Here is a 21,449-nt window from a genome sequence, read left to right on the forward strand (position 1 = left end):
ATACAAAAATAACATTTGGCAAATGTTTTAGCATATATTTTTTCAAATTTCAAAGCAGAGTCCAACCTCTGCTATCCATTATATATGTTTCTCTCATATCAAACTTTCACAATATTATCAGCAGTTTCACACAGCCCCAGCTCACATTTTTTAATATCATTTCCTTCCAGTTCATCAGTTCTATAATTGCAAAGTAACTTTTTTAAGTTACTACCAGAAAGCAAATAATTGTACCACAAACAGATGTCCTTTTTGTTACAGAGTTCCAGAAATAACATCAGTCTAGTAGTTGGAAATGTTAAGCCACAAAACGTCCCTGTCCCAGTATGTATAAAAGACTGAATTTCTTGAACTTTAAAACCCAGAAAAGTTACCAAATTTTCCCATACATATCTGTCTATTACAGTGTCATTTTTGCTCTTATTCTCACAGTTGGCCTTCCATTTTTTAAACAGTGTTACTTACAGTTTATTGTTAGTCTCCTTTTTTGTCTGGTGTCACTGCTGCATATGTTTTAGTTACAGTAATATCTGCTGCCACAAAACCAGACACCTTCCCAATTTGTTGCTACTTTCCTCTTTTACTTTCTGTCACTACTGCATAAGTTTTAACTGCTGCATTCTCTGCTGGCACATCACCTGCTTCCTTTCCTACATTACCATCCTCAGCACTTCCAAAAACATATTTGCCATCTCGCCCAATGAAACAGCAGGGCTGTCACCTGAATCATCCTGCTTGATTATTTTTAGCAGAACATCATCTGTAAGCTCTTTGTTGCCAGTTCTTTTATCTGAACCACTTCCACAGACTCACTTACTTTCTTCTCCATGGAAACAGCTAAATGCTGCTCATTTGTAGATGTAGCATCCATCACACAGGAGTCTTTTTTTATATTCTGAAGCTCCATATCAAACAAAATGTTTACCAAATTCTCATTTTATATCTCCAAACTCTTCATAGCTTTTTTCTCCTCCTTCCTGCTGTTGATTCCCTCAGATGACCTCCTTGCTGCTATAGGAGCCCTCCAACACCATCCAAGGAGTAAGGGTTCTTTACTTAAAATTCGTAATATACATTTTATATACATTATTTACAAGTATATACATTTGCTTTACATATTTTTCTTTATATTTTTACTTTCTTAATCTCCCACTGTTTTCCATAACCAAAATGGTATCTTTTTCAGAATTTCTGACATAGACCATTTTCCGTTAAAGTGTGTTTCATTTAACCCTCATTCCAAATAATCCATATTATACAAAACAACTTTTCATCCCATTTATCTACATCACATCTTTTTTTTTACATTTTCATAGTACCCATATTCTATCATACACCTATTTACACTTTTCAATCCCTTTATACTTTCTTTATAATTTTTTCCACAAAACATGTCTTTGGTTGTCCCACGTATCTCACTAAACCCCCTGTTGTCCTCCACATTAATTATGCTATGCACATGTATTATTTTTTCCTTTTGCATTTGCAATATAACTCAACATTCCAATCCCCCATTCCATAAACCTATGTTGTCATAAATCTTAGTAATGCCCATTACTTCTCTAAATATAGTCTTTAAATAGTCTCTTAAAGTGTCTCTTTCAGCCTCTGTACAAAATAGCATTTACATTACTTTTTTTGTTTCTCTATTAAATGCCTGTATGACATATAAGTGATATAATTTTACAAAAGCCCCAGGTACATATCTCTACAGTAGTTAAATCATAGTTGTTGTTGTTGTTGTTTGTCTTTTTGGCTTTTCCCGGTTAGGGGTCGCCACAGCAGAACTCCGTTCCGCTAATATGAATAAGCTTTTGTCATATCAGCAGAAGATAACTTGTCTAGTGTTTTATCCACGTGAGAAAATTATTTGAGAGTCCTAGGTGAGAAGAAAGCAATACTTAAAATGCAAAAATGCCAGTACATGCATAACTGTTACTAAATCCACGGAGGAAAACAAATAATGGACTCATGCGGTATAATTTGCTGCAAATAACATAATAAAGTTATGCTGGTACCACAGGCAGGACTCAGTAGTAAACTAATTTCACTTTTATTCAACAGTTTAGCTCTTTTGCCAGATAAAGGGCTTCTGAAAAACAGAATGTAACTTGCAAATACACAGATATTGATATAATGAAACACTCACTCATTGCTCTTCATTTCTACAGTTATACTTTCTGCTACCGATTTAGAAGTAAGATGACCTAATAACAGAAGGCTCCTTGTCTTCCAGTGTCAATGCAATATCAAATCAAATAATATTCTTAATTTCCTTCATGTCTGTCATACACCCTAAAGCCCTGTCTCAGGAGAGGATAAGGTGAAATGAGATATGATATTTGGTTTTAATTAGCTGCTTCCAGAGGATCAGGTTTGACTCACCTATCCCTCATTTGCCTACCATATGAGTCTTAACCAGATAGTGCACTGGAGTAAATAGGAAATTGTGCCAGGATCCTCAGTGGTCTTCTGCACTATATGACTAAAAAAAAAAAAGAAATAATCCTATAGAAATTAAAAAAATAAATAAATACATACATACATACATACATACATACATACATACATACATACACAGGCGTCTCCTCTGTCTCCACATTATGCAGTATATAAAATATATATATTGCAGCGATTGGTTATATGAACATAGTCAGATAAGGCAACAACACATAGAGAGAGATTGTTGATAAATTATGATTATTTTTCATCTTCGGATTGCAGGCCTCTAGTGTGCATTAGCATAGTGTTATTTATTTTGGGAAGTCTCCACTCACAATGTAACACTACAGCAGCTCTTAAAAACAAACAGGTGCAAGTAGTAAATATACAGTTTACACTGATTTGCCCTGATCCATTACTAAAACAATGCTCGCAAAGAAGTCATCAAGGATAAATAGGCAGTATTTGCCCTTAAGAAATCCAAACTGACATGGGGCAAGGGTCAGTAGGTTACCGGGTTCCTTATTTATTGATTCTATAATGATCTTTTCCATAACCTTACAGATGAGGCTGGTCTGACCTATTGATGCCACCCCCCCCCCTTGTGGAAGGGGGTGCCACTTGCTGTTCTCCATTCATTAGGCCCAAATCCTCTTTGAAAGCTGATTTTTGAATAGTCTCAGTACTAGGTCTGACAGGAAGTGGTTCAGGGTTGCCAGTAAGCAGTGTGATATGTTAGTTATATCCTCTGAGCCCAAGTATTTGATATAAATCACTATTAGCTCTGAACAGTGCTGGGCATTGTTTCTAAGGTTTCTAACATAGTTAAAGAAGGCTTCTTTGGTTGTCATTTCTCTGTGTGGCAAATTTTTAGTTCATATCTTGCTTTTGATAATTTGATCAGGGTTAGGAGTTAACAGCTAAGTATAGCAAGAACTGTTTCTACTTTCTGAGAGTTACATTATTTTTTACATGCAATGAATTTTGCTCCCCTCTTTTATTATAAAGCATTTTTTTTATTTAGAATAAAGCACAGGGTTTATTTTTGAAGTTAACATTGTACACACTTTGGTGGGGGACAGCTGCATCCATGAACAGCTATTCACATGTGCATTTAATATGGTTATTCCTGGTAGATTAGCTGCAGAACAAAGCATTCTCTCTTAGCATTTGGGAGCAATCTATAGTCTAAACTGCCTTTTAAACACTGAATATACCCTAAATCAATACTTTTGCCACAGTCTACACTTTGTCCTTTCTTGTGATTTCATTTTATTAACTGCACACAAAGTATTAAGGTAGTATTTTTAATGAAATGAAAGATTAACCAAGAAAATTTCCCAGGAACATGCAAAAACTCACCTCCTGACTCATTATTAGCTTGTTGTATTCCAGATGCTAGAATTAAAAAAAATTCATGTTAACAACAAATTGCAATGTTTTAATATTTTGAAATGCAAGTTTATGGCAAGAAAGTATTTTTTACTTCTAATGTATCCAGTATTAGAAATGCCCCCCTCTCATCTATTTTCTATTATTCCAGTTCTAGTAAAGCTGAAGCTTCAGACAAATCAAAGCTGAGGCTTTATGTAAGGACAGCTTTTATTTATGGGAGACTTCTAATGAAATGTGCAACAGTTAATAAATAAAAACTAACAGCACAATAGCATACATGCAGATAGAAACTACCACATTATCAGCAGATAAATTGCAATCAATATGATTAAAACAGAAACTGATCATAACATATATATGGATTTACCATTAGTTTCAAGTTAACTCTTCCCTTAGCCAAAATTAATAAATAATAATTGTTTGCAGAAAGGGGGGATTCAATAAAGTCTACACAATATTTTTTTCCATGTGCACATTGTAGCATAATGCATGCATGGCCGCAAACATTTTTAGATTGAGTAAACTCTGTGGAGCAGCGCTCATTCACACACAAACATGAAAAGTTCCATGGCTTGCTAATTACTGAATAAGTAACTCCATTTTATGCTAATGAGTCAAATCTACACTGCAGACCGATTCAACAAGCTGCAAAGCAACAGAATACATTCCGTGATCGTGTTGCCCATGTATTCAAAACATCCCTCAGAACCACAAGGACGGGAGACGAACCTTGACACGGTTATTATTATTATTAATTTCTGCATACAGCCATGAAAAGGAGTCCACATGAAAACAAGAGCAGTAAAACACCCCAGATTTGTATAGAACTGACTGCAACATGTAACAACACACACATTAAGAGATCATTACACATGGTGAATGCTAGTAAAGGAGATTAATAATAGCAACAATTCCTTGTTAAGTGACACAACGTAAATATAGCTTCACTCCCCACCCCCAAATAAAGAATATACCTTCATAAGTAATGTAGATAGGTAAAAGTGTAAACACCATGAATCACACTAATCCTAATGTACTGAAAGCATATGCAGTATTTAGGTGATGGAATACAATCACATTTTATTAAAAACTGTATTTCTCATTGCAGATACCTAAGAAAGTAATACCCTACCATGACTTTACATCAGTCCATTCCCCTGCAGTTTCCCTGCCTACTTGGTTACCAACCATGTAGATTCAAGGCTGTCAGCATGATAAAGATGCAAATGAGATCAAATATCATTCGAATTGTTGAATCCTAAAAAAAGAGGAACTGTGTAGAGGTGGTCATTTCATGAACACACTTCCACAGTGTTTGTTTGCCATGGATGTCAACAGTGAGTGATGACATTGGAGGTGTGTCAGGTTATTCTTACAGAGGTGTACATGTAGGTCTGTAAATGGTGACAGTGCATGCAAGCAGTGCACACTTTACAAGTTCTCTCTCATCCTCTGATGTTTTACTAAAATGTGTCATCTCTCTCTGCTTAAATTACATTTTTTTTATTTCTATCAGTGTTTGTGTAATGCTGCTCTTAGTGCACCCAAAAGAAAAAGATGAAAGAATAAATGGCAGGTTTTAGTGTGCTTGTCATGTATGTGTATGTCTAGGGCTAGAGTATAGGTGGGGCTGGGCTTGAGTACAAGGTATGTAGCCTTTCCTTCACTATTTGTGCTCCACGTTTTCACAATATCACAGAAACTGAGTAGTAGTCATTTTAATAATTTATTTATTTTTTGCACAAAGGTGCGCGACGATGCATGGGTTTGAACAGAGGTGCACATAGTGCACCAATGAGCAAGCAGCAGGTGCATCTCATTGATGTTAATTACAGTATAAGTGGATAAATTGCAGTTTAATAAACCAATCCTACACAGTGCAGTTAGTCAACAAGACATAAAACATTCATGTAGCCTGCATTCTATTTTTACTTCAAAACCGTTGGAGTAGATACAAGGACATTTTAACTGGACACAATGCTAGAAGCTCTTGCAGCTTTGATCCATATTTATGTGCTTGAGGCTGAAACTGATGCTGCTGGTGCTGCTGATAATAGGCCTTGGACAAGAAGGAATAGTGTGCTCAGGCCCAGGATAATTTTTCAGACACTACATGACCTGGATATTACAGAGTGCTACAGGGTAGACTGGGACACATTACAAGAACTCTGTGAGCTCTGCCGTCCTCAGCTCAGAGCCAGAGTCAACTGAGGGGGAACTCTTTCAAGTGGAAACTACGTTATGTGTAGCCCTTAGAATATTAGCTACAGGTACTTTTTAGAGACTAACTGGGACATGATAGGTGTGTCACAGGCATCAGCATCAAGGATCCTCCACCAGTTCCTGGATGTTTCGCTCATACATGCCAATGAGCACATATGTTTTCCCCGTAGTTGTGAGGAGAGGGCTAGCAATATTCAACAGTTCTTCCATGTAGCGCACTAGCCTGAAGTACTGGGTGCCATGGATTGCACTTATGTACACATCAAGGAACCACATGGTGAGCAGGTTAAAATCTACATGAACCACAAGGCATACTAATCAACTCATAAGTTGTGTGAAATGCCCAGGGAATAATCCTGAATTTGTGTGCTGGCAACCCTGGCACATCATTACTCCCATATCTGGCACACATCATAGCTGTATCAGATGTTTGCTGGGGGGAATCCCACAGGGCCATTTAGTGGAGAATGCTGGCTATGCACTGGAACCATGGCTGATGACACCTATCAGAAGTTCACACACACCCACTGAAAAACACCATAATGAGGTACAAGGTCAGATCAGAAACATCATAGAGCATGTGTTTGGGCTGCTGAAGGCATGGTCCCAGTGCCTAGATACATTTGGTGGAGCCTTACAGTATAATCCATGCACATGTACACAAGTGTTCACAATATATGCTATGTTACATGATCTGATCTTGCGGAAACAGCTGCAACAGGATCTTCAGGGGAAAGGGCACACATCACCTTACCAATGCCTAGGTCACCATAGCCACAGGTAGAGGAGGACTTAGAGGGGGAGAACCACCAGCTGCTGTGCCTTCAGGCAGACATAGGTATGCCCTGTATGCCCTTGCTTTGGCTAACAAACAATGCATATCACATTTACTGACCACCTAGATGCCTAATACCTTTCTCTTATTCACAGACATATAGTAAAATCGATGCCAGACAACTCACACAACTTTTACTTTACCATATATTGGCTGTGTACTGCTTGCATTAGATAGAATTAGCTCTGAAGTAGAACAGTGTCAACTGCAGCATTTGTAATATAAGTCCTGAATCTTGTGTGTATTCCTGATTAATATTATGGCATATCCTCGTATTTCGTAGGTTGGTACAGTAATCCAGTAAATAGTACATGGAATTTGTATAAAAAGTAATTTAACACATGACAGCAGTGACTCATTTGTGTACTCATATGTGTCTATTAGTAAATAGTAGGCTTCAGGCATCAAATATTCACACAGTCATACCTCTGAAGTATACTGATGCACACTGCATGGCCTCAGCTTAGCAACATACCTTTGTACTGGTAAATCAGTAAACAGAGGCACTAGAAAGTAATCAAACCCATTCCAGTTGGTGACTTCACAACCTTTTCTAAGATAAACAGCAGGCAGGTGCAAAACAAGGAGCGTAACAAGAGCATTATATCCTTGTTTATTCCATAGCAATAGCACCTTTACTTACCCAAAAAAGAACAGGCTATACTTGCTTGTGACATCACAGTACATGAACTTTGATCTCCCTCCCAAAAGAGCACAATATCCTTGCCTGTGCCATGACAGTACCTGAGCTTTGTTCCTCGAAAGAGAGCACAGTATCCTTGCTGATGCCATGAATATAGTTCAGCTATGGTCCCCCAAATGAACAGTATATGGCTGTTTGTGCCTTCGAACTTGGCCTTCACTTGCTGGCAAATCCATATCATATAACTCCTATTTAATAACCTCACACATTTAATGGCCAATTATATGGAATGACTTGTACACTGCATGTTATATATTACTGGTCAGATAACTGACAAAGTACCAAGTAACACAGACATGTAAGACATGCTTGAAACTCCTTGTGTTCTGACTAAAAGTGCTACTGAAACAATTCAAAATATAAAGCGATAAGTATTTTTTTTGGCATTTCTTTTCAAAGTTCTGCATTAGCCTATTTTTTTACTCGATTGATTTAGATGTATATATTTGCTGGCTTTTGATCTATGTGGAAATTGCTGTTTTTTCTCCCACCCTTATTCCTGCTGTGTTAAATAGTGGTCTAACAACTTTTGAATTTTATCTGATTGTCTCAAGGCTTGCTAGTATAATTAATATTCCCTGTTAACTTCTGCATTCATTGCTTGAAACTCCTTGTGTTCTGACTGAAAGAGCTAATGAAACAATTAAAAATATAAAGTGATAAGTATATTTTTTGGCATTTCTTTTCAAAGTTCTGCATTAGCCTAATTTATTTACTTGATTTATATATATATATATATATATATATATACTGGCTTCTGATCTATGCTGAAATTGCTGTTTTTTCTCCCACCCTTATTCCTGCTGTGTTAAATAGTGGTCTAACAACTTTTATGTGTTTCTCATCCTCCCTCCCTATTGGTATCTCCTTCTTATACTTGGTGGCTTTGCAATTGCCCACCCCTGCTATATATTTGATCTGTGACACTCCTCCTAGTCTATTGTCATTAGCTCATTCTATCTAATACAGAGAAAAATAATTGCACTTTATTCATCTGCTCTTACTGTATTTGTGTTTCTTCTTACTTTATTACATTATTTTGCTTTTGCCTGTTCTTGAAAGTACTCAATTGTACTCATTCTGCTTTATTTATTACTGCTTTGTAGTTGTCTGATTAAACTGTAACTGTTATTCTAAGCCTTTTGGTTTAAGCACTTGGGCTTCAAACCAGTTGTTTTACGTTAAGAATGTTTGTGGTTTGAACTGTTGTGGCAGGACATGTAGCTTACATCCTTCTAAGTTGGGAATTGCTGATTGAAGGCTCAGTGTATGCTATTCTAAAAGTGTATTAATTCTGGTTTAAGCACTTGGGCTTCAGGCCAGTTATTTTACATTAAGAAGGTTTATGTTCTGCACTCTTGTTGGAGGAGAGGATAAATTCTGCCCTTCTGAGCTGGGAATTTCTGGTTAAAGGCTTACTGTGCCTGCTTATTTGAACTGTTTCTTTGGAAATTGGTGTGCCTTGTTTACTGTAGCATAGACTAGATTCAAGCCTGCTGAATCTAGCTTTGTTTGTATAACTTGAGCACTGATCTAGGCCATCTTTTTTGGAGAAGGTTCCCTTGCACCTAGTGGCAGGAGTGTGCATTTAGAACTTGTCTGATTAAAGACTGTTGGAACAGAGCTCAGTTTTGAGCTTTTTACTGGTTAACTGGGTAATTTGTTTAAATCACGTTGCTTGTTTTCTATTGTTATATAGAAAAAAATGCACTTTATTCATCTGTGTTTACTGTATTTGTGTTTCTTCTTACTTTATTAGTTTATTTTGCTTTTGCTGCCTGTTCGTAAAAGTACTTAATTGCATTTATTCTGCTGCATTTATTACTGCTTGTTAGTAGCCTGATTAAATTGTAACTGTTATTTTAAGCTTTTGGTTTACGCACTTGGGCCTCAGACTAGTTGTTTTACATTAAGAAGGTTTGTGATCTGCACTGTTGTGGTGTGGCAGGACAGGTAGCTTACATACATCTAAGTTGGGAGTTGCTGATTGAAGGCTTAGTGTCTATTATTCTAAAAGTGCATCAGTTCTGGTTTAAGCACTTGGGCTTTGGGCCAGTTATTTCACATTAAGTAGGTGTGGTCTGTACTCTTGTGGCAGAAGAGGGTATATTCTGCCCCTCTGAGCTAGGAGTTTCTGGTTAGAGGCTTGTTGTCAGTGGTGGCTGGTGACTTCAAATCAAAGGGGGGGCTGCAGGAGACAGCTGAATGGGTGGGGCCAATGGAAAGGGATGTGGCCAACCAGGAAGGGATGGGGCTATGCTTAAAGCCACAAAAACTGGAACTTTAATTGAATACGCTGCCCTGGGTGCTACTATCAAATTGTCATTATGAGAGTCCAATCAAGGCAAAAGGAATTATAGAAGAAAAAAATATTTCAATGCATTGGCTACATGACAGCCTATTTAATATCTAGATGGAAACAAAATGGTTGTGAGGCATAACAAATAAATTACTTTTTAAATATATTACTGGAATGCCAGTCAAAAATCAGGTATATAAAAACAAGGAGCACTCAACTCAAACCACTTCTCCTTGCATTAGTCAGAAAGGAGGCTGCATTGTGAATGCAAGGTGTCCTGGCTTTATGAGATAGGGAATGATTATTTGAAAAGACCAATGTTAGGGGTGGGCAGACTAAACAATCTTGGTATGAGTTTGAAAAAACAAGCTGTCTTAAGATGTTGCACACTAATTAAACATCCTTCAAAGAAATATTAAATGAAAAAAAGAGAAACCAGGTAAACAAGTCATACTAGCAGTGAAGAGGAGGACAAATAAAGTGACATATACTGAAAGTGCCCTCAGGTCCCAAACTTCCAATTAGCACTGTTTAGACATAAAGACCCTGCATGCAGGAAATATGCAAGACCCAGTACATCAATAGGGTTGTAAACATCACAGAAGGCTTGCCTTAACCAGGCTGCTAATCTAGAAAATGCCATGCTAGCACTGCAGAAATCTGGCATTCAGAAAAGATGAAGAACCTCTCCAGAATCATATACACATTTTTTACAGGAATTTTTCTGATTATGTAACCTATGTATGTATTTGTACTAGACAACGGATCACACAGACAGGCCATTTCCAAGTTTAGCCTGAGGAACAAACAGTATGATGTTGGATTGTCCCCTAACTTTGATATAAAGATTGCTACTGCTGTAACAAATAAGTAACAAGCTATATTATTGAAATACAGTACCCCTCCATACATCTGTCCCAAAACAACCTAAGCACTAGAATCTTGTCCAGGCTGTATTAACACTGCCCAGCCACAAACACCATGACTCAACTAGACACTGGATACCTAGATGGCACAGGATCAACAACAGCAGGACACCAAGTTTTGTACTACTGTAATGACCACCTCAGAAGAGCAGGAAGCATCAGTCTCAAGCTACATACACAGTTGCATTTACATTTCAGTTTTTCTTGCCTTCCTAAGATGAAATTCAAAGTGGTCAGTTATTAAATTATAGCCAAGTGTATAGTTATGATGACTATAAAAGTCAGTCCTATCTGAAATATACCAGCACGGAAAATAAAATAAATTTTTCCATGAAATGAAAATTCAAGAATTTAGACCACGTGAATTATAGAACATTAGCAGCTTTAATATCTAGGACACTGTATGGTAAATGTTCTGCCCTAAAATTTCAAATTTCAGAAAACATTTTCCAGTACTCAGTTCTGGACGTCTTGATATTCTCCTAGGGAAAAAAATGTCCTTGTTAGACTTGGATCCATTACTATACAACTTAAGATAAACACTGCCAAGCAATTTAAGCCCTGTACGGACAGACAAATATTTAAAACCAAGCACTATATTGCTTAACAAAGCAGTATTTCCTTATATTGATGGTTACCATTTAGTCTAGCAAGTTAAATTACACAGTCCTATAACCCAGTATAGTGATTTGGGGGTTGCAGTTGAATCAACACACTACATCCAGAAACAGTCTGTAGTGAGATGCAACATTAAACTGCAATGCAAATAGACAAGTTAATAACGCATTGCACACGCTTTTGCGGTGCAACAAACTTCAGTTTAGCAAGTTAGAGACATACAAACCTACATCTTCCAGAATGAGGCTGGATCAGGCCTGTAGTTCTGTTCCCAAAATGCCAGTAATATTGGATTTCACACACCCACACAAAACATTGCAGCATCAAACAGCAGTAAAAGGGTTAAATAAATGTTACCCATTTTGGACGATCTTCAATTATGGGAAATTTTTCTTCTCTTTGTTTACCAAAAGAAAGTTCTGATCACTTCTAACCAGTCTTAACTGCAGGAGCAATTACCAAAAGAGAAAAGAAGCTCAAAACAGACATACAACAACTTGGATAGATAGCAAAATCACCATACAGAGCAACAAATAATCATAAGCATGCTGACCAACCATAAGTAAAGCCAAAAGTGAACATCATATCCAGAAATGACTTGCGGTTTGATTACTTGGTCAATACCTTTATAAAATTACTGCACTACAGCAACAGCAAGTGTATTTTTCTTTTTAATGTCTCCAGTCTGTATCATGCTTCCTAAGTTGGACACCTACCTCACTTTAAACTTGTTAAAAAAAAAAGTGACTTGTGTCCATATCTGTCATGAACTGAGTGAAGTTAGGTTAAGGTTAGGAAGGATTCAAGTAACTTTCTTTTCTTCTATGTCTAATTCCTCCCCTGTTGTTTGTGCAAACAACTGCAACTCAAGAAAGACACAAGCTGAAAAAATAAAGTTGTTTCACCAACCGGTACCACCTTAGCAAGTAATCATCACAATACTGTTCTACAGCTAGTACTACTGATTGTTTCTTGCTCTTTTTTCCAAGAAGAGAACAAGAACCAATTAGTAGCCAGCCAACCGTCCATGTCACTTACATGACTTTGGACGTGGCAGTCCGACGCCCCTTCTACGTACTGTGTGGTTAAACCCATATAGGCTTCTGGGCATCACACTGATGCCTCCTCATTAATCTGGACTGATTTCACAACAGTCTAGGAGTGACAGAAATGCCTAAAAAAAAAAAAAAAAAAAAAGCCCGGAACTCAACGAGCATGCGCAGTTCGAGTTCCAGGACTTTGTGAGTCAGTCGGAATTGCTTAGAACACGGTCTGCAGTCAGCCACTAATTATTTAATAATTATTTATATATTTTTTTATTTTTAAAAATAAATTTGCAAATGTTGAATCTTTTCAGCTGAGGGGGCTGCAGTCCTGCAGTCCGATGGCACGAGCTGCCACTCAGTATCCTACAGACCTATGTCTGGCATACAAGACATCCTCTGACCCACTACTGATGGATTTACTGCACATCAGCAAGTAAAATAGCACCAGAATTCTCAATCTAGGATCTAAACCACTTCTGCAACATCAACAGAACAGTTTGGAGGGACAGATATATTTTGCAGACGATACTGTTGCTGTGGAACAGACTACCCATCCACATAAGTTACTCCCAGTCCATTTTCAAGCACAACTTAGATCTATGGATGGAAAACAGAAAATTTACCCTAGGACTGCCCCCTCCTCTTCAAATGGACAAATGCAGCTCCTAAATGCTTTATGCCATACATGGATCCCTTCAAATTATCTTTGGTATGATCCCATTTATTTTCATTAGGCATAATATATAGTTATCAGTCATGGAATAGGTAAGACCTGTCTAAAACCAAGTGGGATAGATTATTTCTAGCATAAAAAGGAAAACTAGCTAGACTAAAAATGGCCCACAAAAGCAGATAGCCTAAATAAATCCATGACTTCATATTTTGAACGCACTTAATATTTAATAATGTAATTAAGGCCTAGTGTTTCATTAGCACCAGCCTTGGCTGCCAAAAAGCTATTTGATTTCCAAAAGATTGTCCAATCCAGATTTTCTTAAAAATCCACATCAGAACACTCATTTGTCTGAAGACGTAATAGATTTTTGTAATCCACAAAATTTTATATTTCCTTCATTCAGACTCTGGAGAATGCCTAATATCTTGTAAAAATGTAATGTCTGCATTTTGCCTCTTTAATCATTGCAGTACAACTTAGTTCTATTCTGATTTTTGATGCCTTTAAAGTTTAACGATAAAACCTTTCAATTCTTTTCTAATGCACAGTCTTCACTTACAATTACCTGTGGCACTATTGTTTTTTTCAACTTTATCATAGATATTTTCAGAACTTACTTTTTGATGTTAAGTATTATTGTTTTTATTACAAGAATAACAATTGAATGTTGCTGTTGCAAAATTATGCACCAAATTCCAAAAGACTTGATCTCAGTGTTAGTGACTTACTTTGGTGTAATACACAAGAGTATGTCACTTACACTAAGAGCAAGTCTTTTGGAATCTGGTGCCATGTGTAAGCTTACTTTATAGGTAGGCTTTACACTGGAGTAAGCGACTTACACTGATCATAAGACTTTTGAAACCGAGATAGGTGCACACCAGAGAAAGTCACTTATACTTGGCGCAAATCTTTGGGAATCTGGCCCTAAATAATCACTTTATTTTATTTTTTATTTTACATTTGTTGACCGGGCTAGTCTAGCTGGATAAATTTCCATTTTCAGTAGAGGCCCGGGGAGAAAAGCTCCACAGAGTGAGATACATTCTGAGATGAAGAAAAAAAATTTTTTTTTTTTTTTTTATACAAACACAAATTGTTATACAAAATGTACTAGCAGTACTAATAATAATGAACATCTAAGAGTTAGTAATAGAGTTAGCAAGCAAAAACATTTAAAAATAAAAGATAACACTCTTATGTATAAAAAACTACTACAGGAGTTAGTTACTATAACTACTCCATACAGTTCAATTCTCAATTAACAAGTAGGAAAAATATTGATTGGATTAATATGGAAAGGAGCAAGGGTAAGGAGAAATAATGAAGGTGGGAATAGAAAGTGGTGACAATAAGAGTGGATGCACTGCAGGATAGCAAGTAGAGAAGTAGGGGAAGAGAAAAGAAAGTCAGGAAGCAAGCAGAGTAGAAAGGAGAACAGAAAAGGTTCTGCTGGGTAGTGATAGAGATAGATTAATCAGGTTTATTACAGGAGCAAAGCCAGTGATTTTGGAAATGCATTTTAATGTTTTGTTTGAAGAGGGGCAATGAAGTTATCTTTGTTAAGCTAGTGGGTAACAAATTCCATTTAGTCCCAATAGCATTGGTAAATAGAGAGTCACCAGCATTATTATTAGACTTTGTTGAGCTTGTCAGAAGTTTGCTGGATGAGCGGAGAGAGTTGAGATTTTTATAAGGGGTTATGAGTTGAGAGAGTATGGGGGTGTTATTAGGTTGGTATAGTATTTTATGGGCAATGCAGAGTTGATGGATTAAAAGATAGTTTTGAAACTCAGGCCAGCCTAGAAGTTGTAAGTTGAGGCAGTGATGAGTTCTATAGGGATTACCAGTAGCAAAGCGGGCAATGTTATTATAACAGGTTGTCAGTTTGCTAAGGCTGGTTTTTTTGAGGTTAGTGAAGATAGGCGCAGCATATAGAAGAGTTGATATAAGATGAGAGTGAGCAATCCTTGTTCTGGTAGGTGGTGTAAGAAAAGGTCTGATTCGATATAAGGATCCTATCTTTCTGTTAACTAACTTTATGGAGTTGTTAATGTGTAGGTCGAAAGAGAGTTTATTGTCAATTGTAATACCTAATAATTTAGTTGAAGTGTCGGGTAAGATAACAGTGGCGCTGTTTGAAGAGATGGAGAAATTTAAGGGGGAGGTTCTAGATGTGGGAGAAAAAAGAAGAAGTTTGTTTTTTTTGGCATTTAGTAAGAGGAAGCGATTAGAGAACCATGTTTCTACTGTACTGAATACTTTTTGGGTGAGAGAGGTTAGTTCTGGGGTAGAAGGAGCTGAGCAAATGAGTGTTGAATCATCTGCATATTGAATGCAGGTCGCTTGAGGGATTGTAGTTTGAAGATCATTAATGAAGAGGGAGAAAAGAAGTGGGCCGAGGATAGAGCCTTGAGGAACCCCAATGGAAACAGGCAGGAGAGATGAGATGTGATTATCCCAGAGAACAGCTTGTTTTCTGTCAGTGAGGTAAGATTTAAACCATTTAATAGCTGGGGGATCAAATGAGATGGATTCGAGAGTATTAAGTAATAAGGGGTGGTTTACCATATCAAATGCTTTGGAGAGGTCAATGAAGAGGGCAGAAGAGAGTAAGTTGTTGTTTCGGTTCTGGTTTATAGTCTCTACAAAAGAAAGTAGGGCAGTGGTAGTACTGTGATGTGGTCTAAAGCCATGTTGGCAGTTTGCTATTATGTTATGTTTTGAGAGATATTGTACGAGTTGAAGGTGGATACATTTTTCCATAATTTTGGACAGCGGTGAGAGGAGGGCAATGGGCCTATAGTTGGAGTAGTCAGTTGAGTTTCCACCTTTGTGAAGAGGGATTATATGAGATACCTTCCATACTTCGGGGATGATTCCTTCACTAATTGTCCTATTTATAAGAATAGATATGGGATATGCAACAACCTTAGCAGCCTTTTGAAGAAAAAGGGAAGGGAGTTTATCAGCAGAGGGGGTACATGGTTTTAGCTTAAGAAGAAGTCTGTGAATATATGATGTGGGGATAGGCTGTAGAGAAAAGTTAAAAGAGGAGTTGGTTGGTTTACTCAGAGGACAGAAGTTGTTAGCATTAAGTTGTTTAGCTAGTGCTTGGATAGTTTCAGTGAAGAATGAGTTAAGAGCATCTGCAGTCTGTTGTGGGGTATCAGGGTCTGCATTTAGAGGGGAAGGTGTTTTGGAAGTTCCTGGAGAGAGGAGTTTATTGATTGAGGACCAGAAAAGTTTAGAATTGTTAAGATGGGTTTGTTGAAGGTCAATATAGAATTTCTTTTTATCGGCTATGACTGCTTTTTTAGTTAGATTTCTATGCTGTCTGAAGAGTTGGAGATCTGTTTTATTTCTGTGGGATCTCCAGCTGGCCCAGACTTTATTCCTAGCGAGAATAAGATTTTTGGTTTCATGGGAGAGCCAAGGGGCTGTATTGGATTTTATTCTAATAGCACGTTCTGGTGCATGTGTGTCAAGAATGGATAAAAATATTTTGTTAAAATGTAGTACTGCATCTTCAAGAGGAAGTGTTTTTAATGGGTTCCAGTTACATGCGCTGAGTTCGGCTTGAAATAGGTCAGGATTAAAATGTTTGATGGTACATATTTTTCTAGTAATGTGGGGAGTTGGACAGTCAGTTTTTTCTCTTGTTATAAAAGTTAAGGAGTGGTCACTAACATCGTCTGGCAAGGTTCCTACTTTGTAATTAGTTTTTGGTCTGTTTATAAGTATCCAGTCTAAAATACTTTCTCGATTAGTGTGTTTATTGAGCCTAGTAGTTAAGGTAATGGTTTGGGTGAAGCCATGAAGGTTAATATGGGATGAAGGATTGTCTGCATTAATGCTATTCCAGTCTATGTTCAGGTCACCTAGAATGATGGTTTCCTGTGGATAAGTAGTTGATATGCAACTAAGATAATCGTCGAGTATTGGAATATTGTTACCAGGAGGCAGGTACAGACAGATGATATATATGGATTTTTTGGAATTTAATTGGAGTTTGATAATGATGGATTCTATCTTGCTATCTTGAGATGATAGGGGTGGAAGGCTAGTGATATTTAGGTGGTTTTTAAAAAGAATAGCAACACCATCACCTTTTCTTTTGGGACGATCGAGTCTTACTATGTTATAGCCTTGGGGAATTATTTCAGTGTCTTTAGTGCTAGGTTTTAGCCAGGTTTCTGAGAGGCATAGAATATCAAATGAGTGTATGTGAAGGAGGGCATGTAGGTATGGTACTTTGTTGTTTAAGCTTTGGGTATTAAGATGTCCGATTAAGAAGCTGTTATTGATTTTGGGCGTATATACTGTGGGGGAAGAGAGTGAAGGGCCAGGGTTAGGGTGGATATCACCATCTTGAAGGGTAGGATTGCTACATTTGATAATCAGGTAGAGTTTATGTAAGGTTAGAATTTTATTTTTGTTATAAGTTGTCAAGACATAGTTGAGATGTCTAAGTCTGTGGAATTTTGGTAGTTGAAAATTGGGGGTTGATGAAGTAAAAGGATAAGAGATAAGTGGAGTGATGACTGTAGAGGTGTGTTTATGTGGAAGGAGGGATAGAGTATCAAGTGATACCTTGTAAGAGGATAGGAGATAGAATGAGCATAGGGTGGAGAGTAGTAGGAATGACAGTAAATGCTGGCTATGCAGGTAGGTAGCCATGGTAAGATGTGTTTGAGAAGGTAGAGAGGGCAATAGAGTGTATGGGAGGCAGGTTATAAAAGGGATATTCTACTGTAGAGTAGATATAAAGGTATAAAGGAATAGGGAAGAGTGGACAGTAGAGTGGTGAGGATTAACGTGAGATAGATAAGGAAGAGATGTAGAGAGTTGGAATGGGAAAAATACAGTGGAAGTGTGTTGTAGAGGTGGGGTGTGTGGGTGGGATGAAGTTTGAGCGGGAAGGAGAAGTATTGGAAGTGAGGGATAGGGGAGTGGCTAACAGTACTATAAGGTTAGGACCCTGGGGGGTGGGTGGGAATTGGGGGTAGGGAGGGAGCGGAGTGAGCCCGTGAGGGCTTAACGGAGCGGGTACACACAACAGAGGTGAAGAGCGGAGACAATCAGAAATGCTGGTAGGTATGGCAGGAGCAAACAGTATATGGAAGGAGGAGAAAGACAGGAGACCAAAGTAGACCAGAGGAATAGAAATAGTTATACAGGAGTAAGTAGAGAACAAGCAGTAGGAGGTAAGGTTGAGAGGGGTGAGGAGGAGCTGAGAGGTCAGGCAGAGTACTGGAGCAGTACCAGCACTATTAGCAGGGAGATAGGCAGATGGAAAGATAGAATATCGAGCTTAGGGAGATAGGGAAAGTGACAAATAACTTTAAGGGCTGATTCTAGTTATGAGAAGTAGTGATGGAGAAAGAGAATAAGGAGAGCGCCACCTAGTGGCTAGGGCAGGGAAAAGAGGGAAAAGTATCAAGAAAAAAGAGAGTAGTGTAGAGGCAGGAGAAGGCAAGAATAAGGGGATATGAGAGGGAGAGGTACCGGCTGCTAGGCACACAAGCACAGGGAACTAATACACTCTATAGGTTGGCTGAAGCAGAGGCTAAAAAATCATCAGTGCAGAGCCCATAACCTACTTTGGTTCCTTGATAGAGGAGTAAATAAGGGAGGCAGATAGTCTTTCAGTACTGTAGGCAGGCAGGGAATCTTCCGTCACCTGTAGGGCAGGCAGGTCAATATTCAAAAGGGATTGAGCTGAGAACTATCTAGGGGGAAGGGAAGACGGGTGGGGAGGGAGAAAAAAATAACAGTGTTAGCATTTCAGTTAGAGTGAAGGTATGTAGTGGAAACAAATACAAGGAAAATCAAGGTAAAACAGCAGAAAAAACTTGCATTCAACACAGTTCAATATGCTTAATTAATACAAAGGTTATATAGGCTAAAACAAAAAGCAAACATAGAAATGATTTGTACTCTAGCATTCATATCAAGTAACAGACTCAAAGACTGCAAAAGGGGGCAGAATGACTAGTTAAAGCCATAAACAGTTTAGCGACAGAGGCGCCTTTAGCACCAAGCCATTACTGCAAGGATATTCAGTAAGGCGACTGGCAGTAAGCGTTGTGCAAGTTAAAGCATGCCAGGTGTAGATGTAGAAGCACCACGTGGGTGGTGCAGGTAGGTAGTAGATGGCTGTATCTACTGGAAGTCGGAATAGCTCTACTGGAATATAGGGATTACCCCCAGGCCGCACGCTTAACCATATGGTCACCCTTAGCATTTGTTAAGACTTGTTAAGACACTTTTGTCTCTCTTTTCATATACCTCTCAATTTTTTTGCTCAAGAATTATGGACAAACACAAAATAATGGGGAGACAAAGAGCCAAAATTATGACAATTTTTAAATATTACTATAATTCACTTCAAAAGTTAATAGAACAAAATGTTTTGAATCGACATGCATTCCTGAACAACAAAAATTATGAATATCTAGTGGCTAGTGTTACTAACTGTCTGCAGTCTTTAATGATTCACCAGAAATTAAAAACTTTAATGAGGGACAGGACAAAAATACAAGTCAAAATAATTTGTGTTCTGCAAAAAGCAGGGACATTTGAGAGGTATGCTCTTTCCATTTTGACCTTTTTTTCACCAACATCCTCCTGTATCTAACATTCCTATTGTTAGTTAGGCGACAATAACACCAGAAATATTATTTTCCTTAGACTTAATACAGTTTGCTGGTATGTATATTTAAAAAGTCTCCATTCAGCACAATTATTACATTATCACTTATTACATGTTCTAACCATATTTTCACTCTGCCAAGATATATAACAGCTTTTAGGTTGATTACAAGAATATAGAGTTCCTTTTTTCTGTCACATCAGCACATTTACTTAATTTATTAACTATCCTCAATTTGCCTCTGAATCCTCGCATACATGTCACCATCACTTCAAAAACAGAAACATAGACACACACACACACACACACACACACACACACACACACACACACGTTTCCTTACCTGCATTAAATCCAATCCGGCAGTCTCCATTACCACAGTAATTCCAGCAGTATCCTCAGCCCACGCAAGCTAACGGCTGGTTTCTGGTTCTCTTCTCAGCCTGCCGATGATGCTGGTTCCCCACGAGAGTAGGCTGGAAGCCCCAGCCTGCAATGATGCAGCTCGGTGTTGCTCATTCCACGGACGTCATCACCGCACAGACTTCTGGGCTACAGGGCAGAAAATCCTTTCTCCCTTATCTAGACTTCCTGGCAGAGCAGTCTTGAGTTCTGTGAGTACCAGGAACTCCAAGCATGCATGCATGGAGTTCCAGGACTCGCAATTTCTTTTTCTTTGTTTTTTTTTAATTTCTTTTTCTTCTTCTTCCTGCAGGTGGGGGGGGGGGGGCTGCAGTCCTGCAGTCCTATAGCATGAGCCGCCCCTGCTTATTGTGTCTGCTTATTTCATAGGTTCATAGATTCATAGGTTCATACTAGGCTATCTGTCCTAAGGCATTTATAAGCCTAGCCAGAGTGTGTTTGGCTTTCACCACCCATTTTAAATTATTTTGATATGCCCTTTTTCGAGGTTAGTATACTGTGCCTCTGTCTAACAGTGACACAGAAGTGATACCCGGGGTAAACCTACGATCTCCCATCCACTCACCAAGAATCCTCTTGAAGAGAGTCAATGAGGGACTCTGCCTAACCTGGACTGGGATTTTATTCCAGAGTGAAGGGAGCCTCTGGGTTATGAATCTGTCCCTCCAGCATGTCCTATTTATTTCAGTGCTGAGGTTCAAGTCTCTCAAGCGCGTAGCTCGATGGGATTTGGATGTTCTGAGGTGCAGCATTTCCATTAATTCCGGGTTGGACATAGCTTTATATGTCAGGCACAGATCGCCTCTGAGCAGGCAGTATGCCACTGAGTAGAGCTGGAGTTTCTTTAACCGGGCAGCATATGACATCTGTTTGAGCCCTTTGATCCTCTTGTTGAGGTACTTTTGGGGTCTTTCCAGTTGCTGCAGGTGTCTGGTAAGGTACATCCTAAAAGGGGCATTGTACTCAATTATGGGCCTGATGAGGGATGAGTAAAGAGGCACGATGACCTCCCCTGATCCAGATGTGAATCCCTTCATGATTAGGTGGGCTATATAAAATGTTTTTCTAACCACTTTGGCCATGTGGTTATCAAATGAGAGATTACTATCAACTTGGGTCCCCAGGTCCCTAGTTACTTCTTCTGTACTTAATGGATTACCACCTATGTTGTAATTTGTGGGCACTTTGTTTTTGCCAAAGGGGATGAC

Source organism: Protopterus annectens, chromosome 3.part1 (assembly GCF_019279795.1).
Source record: "Protopterus annectens isolate FY-2018-M chromosome 3.part1, PAN1.0, whole genome shotgun sequence".
Lineage (NCBI taxonomy): Eukaryota > Metazoa > Chordata > Ceratodontiformes > Protopteridae > Protopterus > Protopterus annectens.